Consider the following 17,433-nt stretch of genomic DNA (forward strand, 5'->3'; position numbering starts at 1 on the left):
GCACTGAGGAGCAACGAGCTCAAAATAAACAGCCTCTCCTGAAGGATAATTCTGCATTATTTTCTATTATGCAGTCCATGAAAGATCTTAAAACATCAGTAGTTTCTAGATTGTTAGTATTCTTAACCACTAACAGTGTCTGTGGTTAGATTGTTAGTATTCTTAATCACCAAAAGTGTCTATGGTTTACTTCAATGGAACCAAATTAATCAAACATACTCTCTTCTGTGCATTTTGTTGGATTTAGGCCCATGTTTAGCCTAATCTGAAAATTCCAAAGCATGCACAACCTATAGTCCCATATTGCTAATTCAAGGAGAGGTTGCCTTGCTTAAATATGAGAGTCTCCTCTCTATGCAAAATAGGTGAAAATGAGAGAGAAGGAGACTGTTGCTACACGCACGCGCAGCTCGCGCGCATTTTTCGCGTGAAAAATCGCGTGACTTGCGACGAGCGCGACGCGTACGTGTACAGCAGGCTATTATTTGTGCAGTTTCTATTTTTTTATGCTGAGCGTAATGGCGCTTCAATGTGATTGAAACTGCCGTTTTAAACAGTAATAAGGTGTGTCAGTTTCTGCTGTTTAATTGCAGCATTTTCTGTCATTAAATTGGGCAGTTTTTACTGCTTGATGAAGGGAATTGATGCACTATGAAGGCCTATAAAACCAGGAGACGTCCTGGTTGAAGGGTACGGATTCACACGCTCACCTTCCCACTCGCTGTGCTGAACTTCTCGCTGCTGCGCCTCGTCGACCTTTGAGTTCGGCGTGCACTGGACTTGAAGAGAGCGGGATCTCCGAAACCACTGCCGCGAGACTCCTGCACGGGGCGGCAATCAGGTTTTTGGGCAGCGTCTACACGCGACCGCTTGGTGATCTGCAACATCTACTTCAACACGTTCGACTACGTTTTGCGCGGGATCATTGAGTAATTTCCTTGCGCAATCCTGTTCTACTCAATATGTTGCCTGTTTACTTGTGTTATGTGCTTGCATCATTTTTTATCTATGAGTTTTTCCTCCAAATAAAATCTGGAATGTATATTAGGCACTTATTTCCAACATTCCAAAAACCTGATTGTGCCTATTTCTGTGATCTAGCAATGGCAAATAATGCATCTGATGCCATGAAACCTGAGAGGTTTGGAGGTGAGAACTTCCGCAGATGGCAGACAAGGGCCAAGTTTTGGCTCATGTCATTGGGGCTGTGGTCGGTGATATACCCTGTGTTTCCCATCACAGAGGAACAGACCATGCAGTTTGAGAATGCGAATAACACCGCATTGGGCTGCATCCTCACCATTTTGGCGGATCAACTCTATGATGTGTATATGAATTACTCATCGGCCACCATGCTGTGGGAGGATTTGGAGCAAAAATATGCAGAAGCCGAAGCCGGTCGCTGGCTGTATGTATGCGAAAAGTTCTTTGATTTCAGCATGGACAGTGCTAAATCAATTGTAACTCAAGCACACGACCTCCAGCTTCTGGTTGGCGAGATTGCACATTTGGGATGTGCTTTACCTCCAAAGTTTGTTGCAGCAGCGATTGTTGCTAAACTTCCTGCAGAGTGGCGTGATTTTGCTACAGCTCTGAAGCACAAAAGAGAAGAGATTTCTATTGAAGATCTCATTGCAGCTCTTGATGTGGAAGAGAAGGCAAGGGCAAAAGATGTGCAGGTGAAGAACGTGCAGAACAGTGCCAATTTTGTTCAAAACAAGAAACAATTTAACAAGAAGAAGGGTCCCAAGGCGAATAAGGTTACTAGCTTTAAAAAGAAGAAAACAGAGAAAAAGGATCTGAAGAATCTCACCTGTTTTGTGTGCGGTAATCCTGGTCACTTTGCCAAGGATTGTCCCGACCGCAAGGATAGAACCACTGAACTGAGCAAAAAGTTCACTAATGTGACCATTGGCGAGGCCTCGACTTCAGGAGGGTACGGTAAATCTCCTGTTGTTTATTCTGCATTTCAGTCTATCGACTGGTGGGTTGATACTGGTGCAAATGTTCACGTGTGTTCTGATGCTTCCTTGTTTTCTTCATATCAGGCAGCAGGGACTTCCAGCGTCCTAATGGGAAACGGAACGCGTGCTTCTGTTCTTGGTGTTGGTACGGTAGATCTGAAGCTCACTTCAGGGAAAACCATCCAATTGAAGAATGTCCAGCACGCACCTGCGATAAACAAGAACCTGCTGAGTGGGTCTCTCCTGTGTAGGAGTGGTTATAAGCTAGTATTCGAGTCGAATAAAGTTGTAGTGTCTAAATTTGGGGCTTTTATAGGAAAAGGCTATGACAGCGGAGGCTTGTTCCGCCTAAGTACTATGGATTCTTGTTATAGTTTGAATATTAGTACCGGTTTGAATAAAAATTCTGCTGATGTATGGCATTCGAGGTTCTGTCATGTTGGTTTTGATACAATTTCTAGAATGTCCAGATCTGAGTTAATTCCTAAATGTGAAATAGTCAAGAATTCTAAGTGCCAAACTTGTGTGCAAGCAAAACAACCTCGAAAACCTTTTAAGGCATTAGAGTCTGAGAAGAATCTGGCACCACTAGATTTGATCCATTCTGATTTATGTGAGATGAATGGTGTTTTGACTAAAGGAGGAAAAAAGTATTTTCTTACTTTTATTGATGATGCAACACGTTACTGTTATGTTTACTTGCTGAAGTCTAAGGATGAAGCGCTGAACTATTTTAGAATATATAAGGCAGAGGTTGAGAACCAGTTAGAAAAGAAGATTAAGAGACTTAGAGATGATCGGGGAGGAGAGTATATCTCTAATGATTTTTCTAATTTCTGTTCTGAGCATGGGATTATCCATGAATTTACACCACCCTATTCACCACAATCAAATGGTGTAGCTGAGAGGAAAAACCGGTCACTTACAGATTTGGTGAACGCCTTATTAGAGAGTGCCGGTATGCCAAAGATGTGGTGGGGGGAAGCAATCTTGACTGTAAATTTTGTGCTCAATAGAGTTATCACCAAGAGAAGTGACACAACTCCATACGAGGCATGGAGGGGCAGAAAACCCAATGTCAACTTTCTGCGAACGTGGGGATGTTTGGCGAAAGTCAACATTCCAGAGCCGAAGAAAAGGAAACTTGGGCCAAAAACAGTCGATTGCATTTTTATAGGATACGCTCAGAATAGTCCTGCCTATAGATTCTTGGTAGTTAAATCCGATACTCCAGAGATTATAGTAGATACAATAATGGAGTCTAAGGATGTTACTTTCTTTGAGGATATCTTTCCTATGAGACCAAGTAGCAGTACTTTAGAAAATCTAGATGCAACCATTCCTAACTCTGAACAAGTTGAGAACACACCTCTGCGAGAGAATAATGAGGAGGATAACAATTTAGACATCACTCCGCGCAGGAGTAAGAGACAAAAGGTTCAGAAATCTTTTGGAGATGACTTTATTGTATACCTTGTGGATGACGTGCCTACGACTCTGGCTGATGCTTATGCGTCTTTGGATGCTGACTATTGGAAAGAGGCAGTCCGTAGCGAGATGGACTCCATCATGACAAATGAGACTTGGGAAATCACTGAACGTCCTGTTGGGTGCAACCCTATTGGATGTAAGTGGATTTTCAAGAAAAAGATGAGACCAGATGGCACGATTGAAAAATATAAAGCGAGGCTTGTGGCCAAAGGCTTTACCCAGAAAGAAGGAGAAGATTATTTTGACACCTATTCACCTGTGGCCAGGTTAACCACCATTAGGGTGCTCATTGCATTAGCTGCTTCCTATGGTCTACACATTCATCAAATGGATGTAAAGACAGCTTTTCTTAACGGAGAGTTGGAGGAAGAAATCTATATGGAGCAACCTGATGGTTTTGTGGCTAAGGGACAGGAGGGTAAAGTTTGCAGATTGTTAAAATCATTATATGGCATAAAACAAGCACCCAAACAATGGCATGAAAAATTTGATCAAACCTTAACTTCTGCTGGTTTTGTTGTAAACGAAGCAGATAAGTGTGTATACTATCGCCATGGTGGGGGTCAAACGGTGATCTTGTGCTTGTATGTGGATGATATACTCATATTTGGGACTAACACTGCCGTGATTGACGAGGTCAAATCATTCTTATCTTCATGCTTCGACATGAAGGATCTGGGTGAAGCAAGTGTTATCCTGAATATTAAGTTGATCAAAAATGAGAATGGGATTATTCTAAATCAATCTCATTATGTGGAAAAAATATTGTGTCGCTTTGGCTTTGAGAATGCCAAAGTATCCCCTACGCCCTACGATGCTAGTGTAAAGCTAAGGACAAATAAAGGCGAAGGGTTGGACCATTTGAGATATTCACAAATAATTGGGTCCCTCTTGTATCTTGCTGGTGCAACACGTCCCGATATATCTTTTGCTGTGAGCAAATTAAGTCGTTTTACTTCTAATCCAGGGAAGGATCATTGGGATGCACTGGAGAGAGTGCTACGTTACCTGAGAGGTACAATCGAATATGGAATTCACTATACTGGTTATCCATCTGTATTGGAAGGATATAGTGATTCCAACTGGATTTCTGATGCGGATGCAATTAAAGCCACGAGTGGCTATGTGTTTACACTAGCAGGTGCTGCGGTTACATGGAGGTCATGTAAACAGACCTTTTTGACGCGGTCGACCATGGAAGCTGAGCTTGTAGCACTTGACACGGCTACTGTTGAGGCCGAGTGGCTAAGAGAGCTACTCATGGACTTGCCACTGGTAGAGAAACCAATTCCGGCAATCCTTATGTACTGTGACAACCAAACGGTATTGATCAAAGTTACGAGTACTAAGGATAATTCGAAGTCCTCGAGACATGTGAAGCGGAGGCTTAAATATGTTAGAAAGCTGAAAAACTCCGGAGTAATTGCTGTGAATTATATTCGCAGTGAGAAAAATCTAGCAGATCCCTTTACAAAAGGGCTTGCACGGACAGCAATTTCTGTTGCAAACATGGACATGGGGTTGAGACCCATTTAGTTGCAAAGTAATGGCAACTCATTTCCTTTGATAGGAGATCCCTGATTTGGAAAATGAGAAAAACATGTTACTGTTGTAACAGGGAGTACAGTCTATTTAAAAAAAAAATTACCCATGTTCCATGAAATGTACTCTCTTCTGTATGGAAGGCTGGCTATTATGCCTTAATGTATTCTAGTGTCCACCGAGGGAAAAGGTATCGTCCTACAGGATACCTAAAATGAATACACCTATGTGAGCTAAACTGTTAGGTCGCAGTTCATGAGAGTGGGGTACTCTTTGGAAAGCTCATGAGAAGATCGAGGAGCAAGACCTTTTAAAGCTCCGTTTGGACTTGGCGTTCTTACAGCCTAGTACCAGTTGGATCTTCAAGAGAAATCTGACAGCAAAAAGCTATGAATTCAAGGCTTAGTCCATTCACAAGCTGCTGGAAGATGGACCTGGTTGATCTAGGTGTAAGTTCAACCCTTATGGGACTTATACTGAAAATCTGGTATATATAAAGAATGTTCAGTACAGCAGCTTTGGAATTGGTGGGGGATTGTTGGATTTAGGCCCATGTTTAGCCTAATCTGAAAATTTCAAAGCATGCACAACCTATAGTCCCATATTGCTAATTCAAGGAGAGGTTGCCTTGCTTAAATATGAGAGTCTCCTCTCTATGCAAAATAGGTGAAAATGAGAGAGAAGGAGACTGTTGCTACACGCACGCGCAGCTCGCGCGCATTTTTCGCGTGAAAAATCGCGTGACTTGCGACGAGCGCGACGCGTACGTGTACAGCAGGCTATTATTTGTGCAGTTTCTATTTTTTTATGCTGAGCGTAATGGCGCTTCAATGTGATTGAAACTGCCGTTTTAAACAGTAATAAGGTGTGTCAGTTTCTGCTGTTTAATTGCAGCATTTTCTGTCATTAAATTGGGCAGTTTTTACTGCTTGATGAAGGGAATTGATGCACTATGAAGGCCTATAAAACCAGGAGACGTCCTGGTTGAAGGGTACGGATTCACACGCTCACCTTCCCACTCGCTGTGCTGAACTTCTCGCTGCTGCGCCTCGTCGACCTTTGAGTTCGGCGTGCACTGGACTTGAAGAGAGCGGGATCTCCGAAACCACTGCCGCGAGACTCCTGCACGGGGCGGCAATCAGGTTTTTGGGCAGCGTCTACACGCGACCGCTTGGTGATCTGCAACATCTACTTCAACACGTTCGACTACGTTTTGCGCGGGATCATTGAGTAATTTCCTTGCGCAATCCTGTTCTACTCAATATGTTGCCTGTTTACTTGTGTTATGTGCTTGCATCATTTTTTATCTATGAGTTTTTCCTCCAAACAAAATCTGGAATGTATATTAGGCACTTATTTCCAACACATTTTCCCCCCAAATAATTATTTGGTTGTAGTTTATTTTTTGTTTCATAGGTTTTGACCAACTTTAACTGGTGCCAACCTACCCCCCCCCCCCCCCCCAAAAAAACATAATAAGTTCTTAATCAAAATTCAGTTGGATCATGATTACCTTGCTTTGATTACTTCCACACAAAACTTGCAACTTTGCTTTTCCAGTTTCTTATGTGCATATATAAAAGAAAGAGACGACACACATGATATCATGCTAACAATTAGGAAACAAAGTACCAGGGGCGTATATTATCCATGCATGCAAGGAAACAATAGGGTCAGCCTGTTCGCTTGCTCGTAAACGATCGTAAATTTCCAGCCGGAAACAGTGTTTTTCTCTCACACCAAACCAGCCAGCAGTAAATAATCCACGATACGATACGGCCTCCCGAATAGGCTGTACTGTCGTCTTGTAGCGACAAGATAGTGGGCTCTGAAGACAACGCTGCTGAATTCACTTAGAACTTTGGTTGAGAATTCATGACTTGCCAGCTTCCTCTGGTGCCTCCCCTTATCCCCGTCTATTGCAAAAATTCCATACCCGAAGAGATCCTTCATATGACTCCAATATTGTAGGCTCCCTGTGTTTTAGCCTCAAATGAGATCAAAATCATGTTCATATAAGGTCATATTGTGGTAGCCTGTCAGCTAAGTAAATCAATTGCTTGTATGATTAAGTAGCTAGATGATCTGACAGATTAGAATGAAGATACACTTCAAAATAAGCTTATCACGAGCATAAATGGTATATAATAAAAATAGAGTTAAATGCACAAGAGGTCCATTAACTTGTGAGGATGTTTCGGTTAGGTCCATCAACTTCCAAAGTGACTTTTTGGGTCCATAAACTTTGTACGCCGTATCACCTATATCCATACCTCTCCGCGTTGGCTTCTCGTGCTGACGTGTCATGATGTCGTGGCCATGCAGGCCAGCCGCGGCCCCGCGAGCGCGCGAGCAGAGGCCAGTGGACGGCGCCGCGCCATCCCACTTTGGAAGCTTGTATCTCTCCAACCAGGCTGAATTAGACTTTGGCACTTTAAGCAAAGTTGGAGATCTCGCGTAGCTCTACAACATTTGTTACTACATCTTGTGCCAAAACTAAACGGATTCGGAGTTAAGAGGGGACAAAGATTGATGTTTCTGTGTATTTTTGCGGTAGTATTGCATGAATACAGAGCGCGGCCTCAGGAACGACGGCGGCTGCGGCTGCGACCTGCTGCTGCTGGTCCTGCGACGCGCGAGACGATGACGAACGCGGCCAACTCCACGACGCAGAGCCCGGCGAGCAGCCAGTAGAAGTAGTCGAGGTGCGCGTGGTTGAGGTTGTTGGAGAACCAGCTCGCCCCGCTCTTCTTGGTGGCTCCGTGGATGGCGGAGATGATGAAGCTGCTGAACAGGTGGCCTACGCCGAAGATGCTGAGGAAGAAGGCCAACCCGAGGCTGCGCAGCGCGTCGGGGACCTGGTCGTAGAAGAACTCCTACAAGCTGATCATGGCGAACACGTCCGAGAGCCCGAACAGCACGTACTGCGGCACCATCCACCACAGGCTCATCGGCAGCGCCGTCTTGGGCTGGTACACGAGCCCGGCGTCCCTCGCCACGCCGAGCCGCCGCATCTCCACCAGCGCCGCCACGACCATGGCGACCAGGGCCAGGGCGAGCCCCGTGCCGATCCGCTGCAGCATGGTGATGCCGGACGACAGGCGCGTGAGCCGCCGCGCTAGGGGCACGAACGCGCGGTCGTAGACCGGGATGAAGACCATGATGGTCACGCTGATGAACGTCTGAAGCGCCGCCGGCGGCACGCGCAGCGTCGGGCCGATCCGTGGCCTGCTTCGTGAAGAACGTGGACGACTGCGAGAAGATCACGGCATAGATGATGGATGTCGCCCAGATGGGGAACAGGCGCAGCACGCCTTTCACTTCTTCCCGGTGCCCGGCGTCGTCGCTCGCAAGAGTGCTGCCAAGATGATCAAACAACTTTTGTTAACTCACTAGTGTCCCTCGACCTCGAGAACCAAACGTCGACAAAAACAGGTAGCGAATTGCCCGTCATACTCGCTCGATTTGGAGCGTTTGACGAGCGCAACGAAAGCTCTGGCGAGGCGAGCAAAGGGGCTCGATTCGGTGGCCGTGTAGTAGCGGTAATTCCTGGTGCCGAGCAAGAACACAAGGAGCGCGAAGACCATGACGAGGCAGGGGATGCCGAAGCCGAGGCCCCAGCCGACGTTGTCCTGGATGTAGCTGGACACCATGGTGGTGACGGCGGTGCCGGAGCACATGCCGAAGTACCTTGAAAAAGGAGCTCCTGGACACGGACTCCTTGGGGTCGTTCTGGTCGAACTGGTCCGCGCCGAACGCCTGCGCGCAGGGCTTGTGCCCGGCCTCGGCGAGCGCCACCAGGTACAGGGAGACGTAGAAGACGGCCACTGGCACGGGGGACGGGGAGCACGCCAGCGATCTGGAGGCGTAGCTGCTGTAGCCATCGTGGTGGAACGCCGGGAGCGCGGAGGCGGTCAGCATGCCCATGCTCTGGAGTGAAGCGAAACGGGTCAGGCGAAATCCACGAGCCCAGCCGAGGTGGACGCACTTTTTATGCGAAAGTGCGCGCGGTCTCGCCCAAATGGGAGACGTCAAAAGGCAACGATCCGGGCATGCGGGGCAGGGGAGAGAATCGGGAGTGCAGAGAAAGAGGAGCTCACCACGACGAAGAGGGAGGCGAGGACGATGGTGCGGTACCGCTCGAGCCAGGCGTCGGCCACGCACGCCATCAGCAGCGGCAGCATGGTCGCCACCCCGCTCCATGCGTTGATCGCGGCCGCCGCCAGGAGCAGGACCAGCAGCAGCAGGTGGCAGCCGCAGCCGCCGTCGTCCCTGAGGCCGCGCTCTGTATTCATGCAATACTACCGTAAAAATACACAGAAACATCAATCTTTGTCCCCCTCTTAACTCCGAATCCGTTTAGTTTTGACACAAAAGGTAGTAACAAATGTTGTAGAGCTACGCGAGATCTCCAACTTTGCTTAAAGTGGTCTAATTCAGCCTGGTTAGAGAGATACAAGCTTCCAAAGTGGGGTGGGGCGGCGCCGTCCACCGGCATCTGCTCGTGCGCCCGCGGGGCGTGGCCGGCCTGCATGGCCACGGCATCATGCCACGTCAGCACGAGAAGCCAACGTGGAGAGGTATGGACCTAGGTGATACGGCGTACAAAGTTTATAGACCCAAAAAGCCACTTTGGAAGTTGATGGACCTAACCGAAACCTACTCACAAGTTAATGGACCTCTGGTGCATTTAACTCATAAAAATAAAAGAAGCAGTACAGACACATTTTTTATGGGCTATGTAATTGAGGAAAGCAATCAGTTTATGGCAAGCATATAATCAGCTCATAGAAACTACCATATATATTCTCAACACAGACACGACTGAATCACAAACTTATCAACTGGGCACTTTTCTACACGTCTCTTGTCGAAACTGAAGCAGGTTTACCCAACGCAGTATCAAATAATCGAACCAAGCATCAGAGCTACTGAGCAATCGGACTCACCATCGATCACCTACCAATCTGCACACTATCAAGAGACAACAATGGATCCACCGAGCAAGCTAAGCACTCACCATCAATCCCCTACCAATCAATGTGCAATATAAATCTGTAGTGCCGGTGATAGACATCAAAACAATATATAATCATTTGTTCCAATGAATTACATGCATCAGAAGCAAATAAGGCACTCACCCTTACCTTTTTGGGCAGCCTTAGCACAAAATGGAAATTTTACCTACAGGGCCGTGCAACGAGAGACCACGCCGCGTCCAGACCTCCCCCTACCACCGCACTGGCCCGCTGCTGCCGCCGGCATCCTCTCGCACGGGGCGACAAGAGACCGCGAGAGCGTGCGACGAGAGACCGCGAGGGCTCGGGACGGCGGTTCGCGTGGCGGCGTGAGCGTGGGAGCGCGGTAGTTTTCGCGGGCAGGGAGAGAAGAAGCGCGGCATTTGGCGGTGTCGGAGGAGAGTGGGTACGCGAGCGCGTTTGGCGGTGTCGGAGGAGCGGGTACGGGCGGGCGGGTATGAAAGGTTTCGGGGAAAAAACTTCGGACCGGTGTCGATGGTTTCTCCACGAAACACGCGTTCCATATGTCAGGATGTCAGGAAACTTTTCGGGCCCACAATGAGCGTTTAATCAGATGCATTAGATGCACGTCCAAGTGAGGAAAACTAAGGTGGGTAAGACTGTCTCCAACAGGCCGGACCTAAAAACGAGAGACATATTATGATTTGAGTAGCGCACAGCGAAGGATCGCGGACGCAAAAAATCTCCTTTTCCAACAACCGACGCAAACGAAGCTCCCGTCGCCTCCCCTTCCTCTCTCCCTCTCCCTCTCTCTCCCGAGGTGGCGGCGCTGCGGCGGGTGTCGAACGCGGCGGGCGAGCCCGGCTCGGCGTGGCGAGCCGCCTCTCTCTCTTCCCCCTCTCTGCTGGCCGTCCTCCCTCTCTCCCGAGGCGGTGGCGCAGCGCGGGCTTTCCCCCTCTCCCTCTCTCCTCTGTGGCCGCTCATGGTGCTCATGGTGCCCGGTGCCCGGTGTTGTGGCCGCTCATGGTGCTCAGCGGCGGCGAAGGTGGACCCCGCGGAGCCTCCTTAGCGCCGGGCGGGTAGGAAGGGGCTGGGCGCCGTGGGGCCTCAGATCCGGCCGAGCCCGGGCGCAGGGTGGCCGCGACGGCATAAAGCAGAGCCCGGCGGCGCTCGACGCGGGCGGCGGCGGCGGCCATGCCGCGCACACGCGCACGCCCTCGCGCGGGTGAGTCGCGGGGTCAAGCCTAGGAGGAGAGAGGGACGAGGAGGAGGGCGCCGGCGCCTGGGCTTTCTCCGACGTGGCGGCGAGCGAGCCACCTCGGCGGTGCGGAGGCGTGCGCGGGCGAGCGGGCCACCTCGGCGGTGTGGAGGCGTGCGCGGACGATTTGCGTAGCGAGGAGAGAGGCGATGCTTTTTTGCGTATCGTTTGCTCCGGTAGGCAAAATGGGTCACGGTTTTGGGTCAGCCGTTGGAAGGTGTTTTTGGGTAGGCAAAGCACTGTTGGGGACGTATTTTGGGTTTGCATCTCGGTGTTGGAGACAGTCTAAGATGGTTTTAGGTGCCAGGCATTTTCCAATTCGTTAGTATAGAAATGGAAATTTTACCTAGAACCTACTACAATCGAATTCGGCACTGTCTGATTCACCATGCATTGTCTAATTCAGTATTAGCCCGTACGACAGTACGTAGTACATAGACCTTGGGTTTTCTTTTGCCTATATAAATGCAGGTGCAAAGACCTAGGTTTTCAACGACCTATGTGCAGCTGCATCATATCATCAAATGCAATTATAGCCCCGTTCGGCTTAACCAGAAGCCGACTTGTTCGGCTTCTTTTTTCAGCCTAAAAAGTGTTTTTCTCTCGCAACCATTCATCCAGAACGGTGTTTTCAGCCAGTTTCAGCTAGCCGAATGGGGCCATAAATTTGTACACTGAGATGATACGAATCTCGAGAACAAAACTTGATTCAATCAGACCTGATCTTGGGAAGAGAGCTAGATCGGACGATTACCTGCGAGAGATTGTTCTGGAGCTGGTGGTTGGCATCGGGGGGCTTGGCGGCCTGGGTTGCTGCCGTCGAGTAGGGCGGGGCCCACGCCACTGTACCCGCCACCGTCGCCGCCACAGGAAAAGGAGGAAGAGGCGGAGAGGCGGGCGCCGTTTCCCGCGTCCGCGTCGGGGCCGCTCGTCGTCGTCGGCGGCGAGGCGAAGGAAGAACCCCGCAGCGGCGTCGGGGGCGCACAGATGAGAGCGCGGGGTGGCCTCCGGGGAGAGGGCGAGGGGCGCGGGGTGGCTGCGGCCTCCGGGGCGGGGCAGAGGGTGAGCGCGTGGGTTTGGGAGCCGTAGGGGAGTCGGGAGGGGCGAGCTTTTCCAAGACCTGCGGGAGTCAGGTGGGAGTGTGGAGGAAGGACAGGGAGGAGGCTTTTATATGTATGCCATTAAAAAAATTATAATTACACATAAGCCATTAAAAAATTTGACCGCACACGAGTGCCATCGTTCTGAACTTCTTTGCTCTCCAAGCCATTCCGTCGGTGTTCTGTTCGTTTTTCACCGTTTGGGAGTCCTCATAAGTGGTTTCGGTCAGTCAAAACGTCCATAATACCCCTCTCATCCCTATCCTCTTTCTCTCAAACTCGACCTCATCTCTCTTCTCCGCGCGCGCCCCCGGCGGAGCTCGCCCGCGCCCGCGGCGGCTGTCCGGGGCCGAGCTCGCCCGTGCCCGCGCTAGAGGCGGCTATCCGGGGCCGAGCTCGCCCGCGCCAGCCAGCGGCGGCCGGGGCCGTGCTCGCCCGCGCCCGCGCCAGAGGCAGCTGTCCGAGGCTGAGCTCGCCCACGGCGACCAGAGCCGAGCTCGCCCACGCCAGCGCCCACGGCGGCTGTCCGGGGCCGAGCTAGCCTGCGCGCCTGAGGCGGCTGGGGCGGACCTCCTCGCGTCACCACCACGCGTGCTGCGTCAGATCCACGGCGAGGACCGGCTGCGGCAGCTCCACGCGCGCCGCCACCTGGCTCTCGCCGCCGCCGTTGGGGACGAGGTCGCCTCCCTACACGCTGGGGCTCTCTATGTCACTGTCGGGGCTCGTGTCGCTGCTGCAGCTCCCCGCCATCCCTTCTTCTTGGCTACGGTGGCGCGGGAGGCGTGCCTACACCTTGCCCGAGCGCGTGGCTGACAAACGGACCCCACCGTTGGGTAAAATGGTCATTTCATATGTCTATTTGACACCTGTCGGTGTTTCGGACCGGGGGGTCCTCAACCAACAAGTAAATGTGAACTGCGTGCCCTAATCCCAGATGGTGATGCAAAGAGATACAAGGTTTATATTGTTTCAGGCAATTGGTGCCCTACATCCAGTCTGAGAGATCGATCTTGTATTCCTTGCACCGAAGTGCTCGTAGTAGGGGGTTACAAGCTGGGTGAGAGAGGGAGCTAGTCCCAGGTCTCGGCATGGAGTGATGCGGGTTACTTGAGACGTTGCTCTCAGGCGGCCCGGGAGTATGGGTGTTACAGGGTGATGTTTTTGCGGGTGCCTCCCCCCAAAAATGGCCCAAGTCATTTCCTTTTATAGTTTGAAGGGAGGACAAGGGTAGTACATGTGCTACTATACGGCGTCGTGCGAACGGAGGCGGCATGTCTGAGCCCTGTAACCTGTTCCTGTAGCAGCGTGGTTGTCAGAGTGGTCCGTCCTTGGGACACTGGGGCGACGTGCTGGTCACATCCGATCCTGTGCGTCATGGGAGCTCCAGTGCTGCCTCAGAGCGGGCGCGGCGGTCAGCATACGGATCACTGTGGATTGACTGTGCGTGAGACCGAGGCTCGGTTGGCGCCAAGGTGGAGCCGTGGTGGGGGTCTCGGCAGACGTGAATCTCGAGATGGCCGAGGCCTTGACGTAGGGTGCCGAGGCTAGGAGGGAGCGGTCGTTCTGGTGCGCTGATTCGGAGGCGATGATGACCTGGGCCAGACTTCCCACGCCGCGCTGTCTTCGAGGCAGGGATCGTGGGGCACAGTGTAGTGCAGGCGCTGATCGTCGGCACATCGCCAGAATACAGTGGCCGGTAATCCCCGCCATGCCCTGTCTCAGCCGGTATGGCGTTGATGCGACTTCTCGTCGCGTCGGCCACTCCGTGGTGTCGAGCCATCGTCCGGCTGAGATTGTGGGAGTGGTTGATGCATTAACAGGACGTGACATGCTGTCGGGAAGACTGACCGTGGGGGGAGTGACGAGTTATTATCAAGCCAGCCTCGAGCGATACGGAGAATAGCTGTCTCGCTCAAGGCTGTACGCACGGGGCCTCGAGCGAGACGGAGATTGGGCTCCTTGCCGAGGCCTCCTGCGAGAGGCCTCGCGCGAGGCGGAGATTTCGTCAGGGCGCCGAGACCTCCCGTGTGAGGCCTCGGGCGAGGCGAAGAGCCGGTGGGCTCGGACGGGGTCGGTGATGAACCCATGGTTTACCTTCTGGCCTCGTTGTTGATGAGATTTAGGTGACTCTTTTGGTGTACCCTCGGGGTACCCTATTTTATGGTACCCGACAGTAGCCCCCGAGCCCTAGGGAGAGTGCGTGCACTCTTCCTGAGGTTTGTCGAGACTTGGCTTGCAGCCGCTCCTGTAGGGATTGCGTTTTGCTTTTTGAGGTTTCGGTGGGTGCGCGCGAGTGCACCCACCGGGTGTAGCCCCTAGAGGCCCTGGAGGAGTGGAGTCACTCCTCCAGGGGCTTTTTTCGCGTTTTGAGTGAGGAGTTTTTATCGTATTTGCCGAGCCCACAAGTGCGAGTTCGGGTCGCGGGGTTTCGGCAAGGTCGCAGGGAGAACCCCCGAGCCTCTGCACGAAGCAAGAGGGCGATCAGGGGTGCCCCTGACTTTTTGTGCGACCCTCATGCTTCATTTTTGCTTGGAAGGAGGGGTGGAATGTGCTAGGCTACCCTCGGTGGGCACGAGCGGTGGCACTTCCGGTGAGCTGTTATCGGGTAAGTCCGAGTGGAGGCCCGTGCCCCGTTCGCTAGGGGACAGCTAGCGGTCCAGAGACGCACTCCAAGAGTACCGGAGGGTTTCTCTAGTGGGTGCCGAGGCCGTTCGCTAGGCCCCGGTGGCTCGGCGCCTCCCTACGGTGGGATCCCATTCGGAGACCTGCCTGCCGGTCTCGGACATGACTTTGGATGCCTCGAGCGATCATTTGCTCGGGCCTCAGCCATACGCGGGCTCGCCCATAGTCGTCCCTGACTTTGTTGCCCTAGGGCGGCTGTCGAAACCCTAGGGGGGCCAGCCTTTGAACCCCTGGACCGTAACGGGCTCGATGCCCTTTATCATGTTTGTCACGAAACTTCTAGCGCGGGCTTAGGTTGTTTGTCTTTGTCTTGGATGCAGGAGGAGCCCCCGAGCCTCCGCTCGGAGCGAGAGGGCGGTCAGGGGTCCCCCTGGCTTTTTTGTTCGACCCTCACATATCCTTTTCGTTCGGACTGGAGGGGTTGTTTGCCTGAGCCCATTCGGGTGCGAGCCTGGGCCGCTGGGTCTCGGCAAAGTTGCAGGAAGAGCCCCCTAGCCTCTGCACAGGAGCGAGAGGGCCATCAGGAGTTCCCCTGGCTTTTTATACGCCCCTCGCGCATGAGGGTTTGTTTGCCGAGGCCCCCTTGGGTGCGAGCCTGGGTCGCGAGGTCTCGGCATATCTGTAGGAAGGGCTCCCTAGCCTCTGCACGGAGTGAGAGGGCCGTCAGGAGCTCCCCTGGCTTTTTGTACGACCCTCGCACTTACTTTTCGCTTGGAAGGAGGGGTTTTTTGCCGAGCCCCCTCGAGTGCGATCCGGGGTCGCTAGGTCTTAGCAAGGTTGCAGGAAGAGCCCCCTAGTCTCTGCACGGAGCAAGAGGTCTGTCAGGGGTTCTCCTGACTTTTTGTATGACCCTCACGCTTCCTTTTCGCTCAGAAGGAGGGGTGGAATGTGCCAGGCTACCCTCGGTGGGCACGAGCGTTGGCACTTCCGGTGAGCTGCTATCGGGTAAGTCTGAGTGGAGGCCCATGCCCCGTTCGCTAGGGGACGACTAGCGGTCTAGAGATGCACTCCAAGAGTACCGAAGGGTTTCTCTAGTGGGTGCCGAGGCCATTCGCTAGGCCCCGGTGGCTCGGCGCCTCCCTACGGTGGGATCCCATTCGGAGACCTCCCTGCCAGGTCTCGGACACAACTTAGGGCTGTCCCAAGCAGTTTCGCTTGCTTGGGCCTCGGCCTCAAGTAGGCTCGTCCACGGTCATCCCTGACTCTGTTGCCCTAAGGCGGCTGTCGAAATCTCAGGGGCCCAACCTTCGAACCCCTGGACCATAATAGGCTCAGTGCCCGGTTCCTTCATCTAAAGGAATAGGGCGGGGGGAATATCTTCCCCATCGGCTCGACAACGGCTAGCGCGCCTTTTGAGGCAATTTTCTAGGGAGACAGAACGACGCCTGCTGCCGTAGCAGCCGAGCACAACGTGGTGGATGGGACGTAATTGTTCCCACAATTAATGAGAAAGAGGTGGGCATGTGGGTGGTAGAATCGGATCGGGGTTAACCACGCCGGATCCAGGGGAAACTTTCCTAATTTCATTGCCCGTCCGTTTCGCCTTCACCCTGCATAAATACGCAAAGAGCCCCGCCCCCCTCACCTTACCTTGCCTACGTTAGCTCTATCCCCATTGAGCCATCGCAAAAAGCAGCGGGTGCCGGGAAGAAGAAGGGAGAAGAGCAAGCCAGGGAGAGAGCGAGAAAGAGAGAGACAAACTCACTGCCGCATTTGAACCCTCCACCGCACTCATGGCCGGCGACATCGTTGTCATCAAGGCGGACCCTTGGGATCCATCTGACGTCACCGTGGAGATGCTTCAGTTGCTCGTCGATGGCGGACTTCTTCGTCCGGTGACGGACCCCAATAGGCCGGAGTGGATCACTCCGTCGGGCGAGCCGGAGCCGAGGCCTCGCGATGGTTACGTCGTGAGCTTTGTCTCATTTCACGAGCATGGCCTCGGCGTTCCGGCGGATCGGTTCATGCGGGCGCTCCCGCACTACTATGACGTGGAGCTCCACAACTTCAACCCCAACTCCATCGCGCAGGCGGCCATCTTCGTCGCTGTCTATGAGGGGTACTTGGGGATTGCTCCCCATTGGGAGTCGTGGCTCCATCTCTTCTGGGCGGGGCACACCACTAAGCCGACGGGAACGTCGGGCACGAGGAAAGCGGTGAGGGCCGGCGGCTGCACTCTCCAAGTGCATCAGGACCGCCAGCACCTCTATATCCCGGCCCAGCTCACATCATCCAATCGTCAATGGTACACGAGTTGGTTCTACCTCCGCAACGACGACGGTGGACTTCCCCCCTACACTGGGCGGATTGTGGGGAGCTGCCCGGAGAGGTGGAAGTATGGTGTCCCAAGGGAGGATCAACCCAAGCTGCAGCCACTTCTAGAGGGGCTGGAGAGGCTGCGGGGCCATGGCCTTACT

General features: G+C 52.5%; 1 pseudogene; it reads right to left on the reverse strand.

Annotated features, from left to right (window-relative positions):
* Positions 1–7,579: 7,579 nt before the first annotated feature.
* Positions 7,580–12,474, reverse strand: LOC136461361 (protein NRT1/ PTR FAMILY 5.10-like; annotated as a pseudogene).
* Between the last annotated feature and the right edge of the window lie 4,959 nt (positions 12,475–17,433).

This window comes from Miscanthus floridulus, chromosome 6 (assembly GCF_019320115.1).
Source record: "Miscanthus floridulus cultivar M001 chromosome 6, ASM1932011v1, whole genome shotgun sequence".
NCBI classification, from domain to species: domain Eukaryota; kingdom Viridiplantae; phylum Streptophyta; class Magnoliopsida; order Poales; family Poaceae; genus Miscanthus; species Miscanthus floridulus.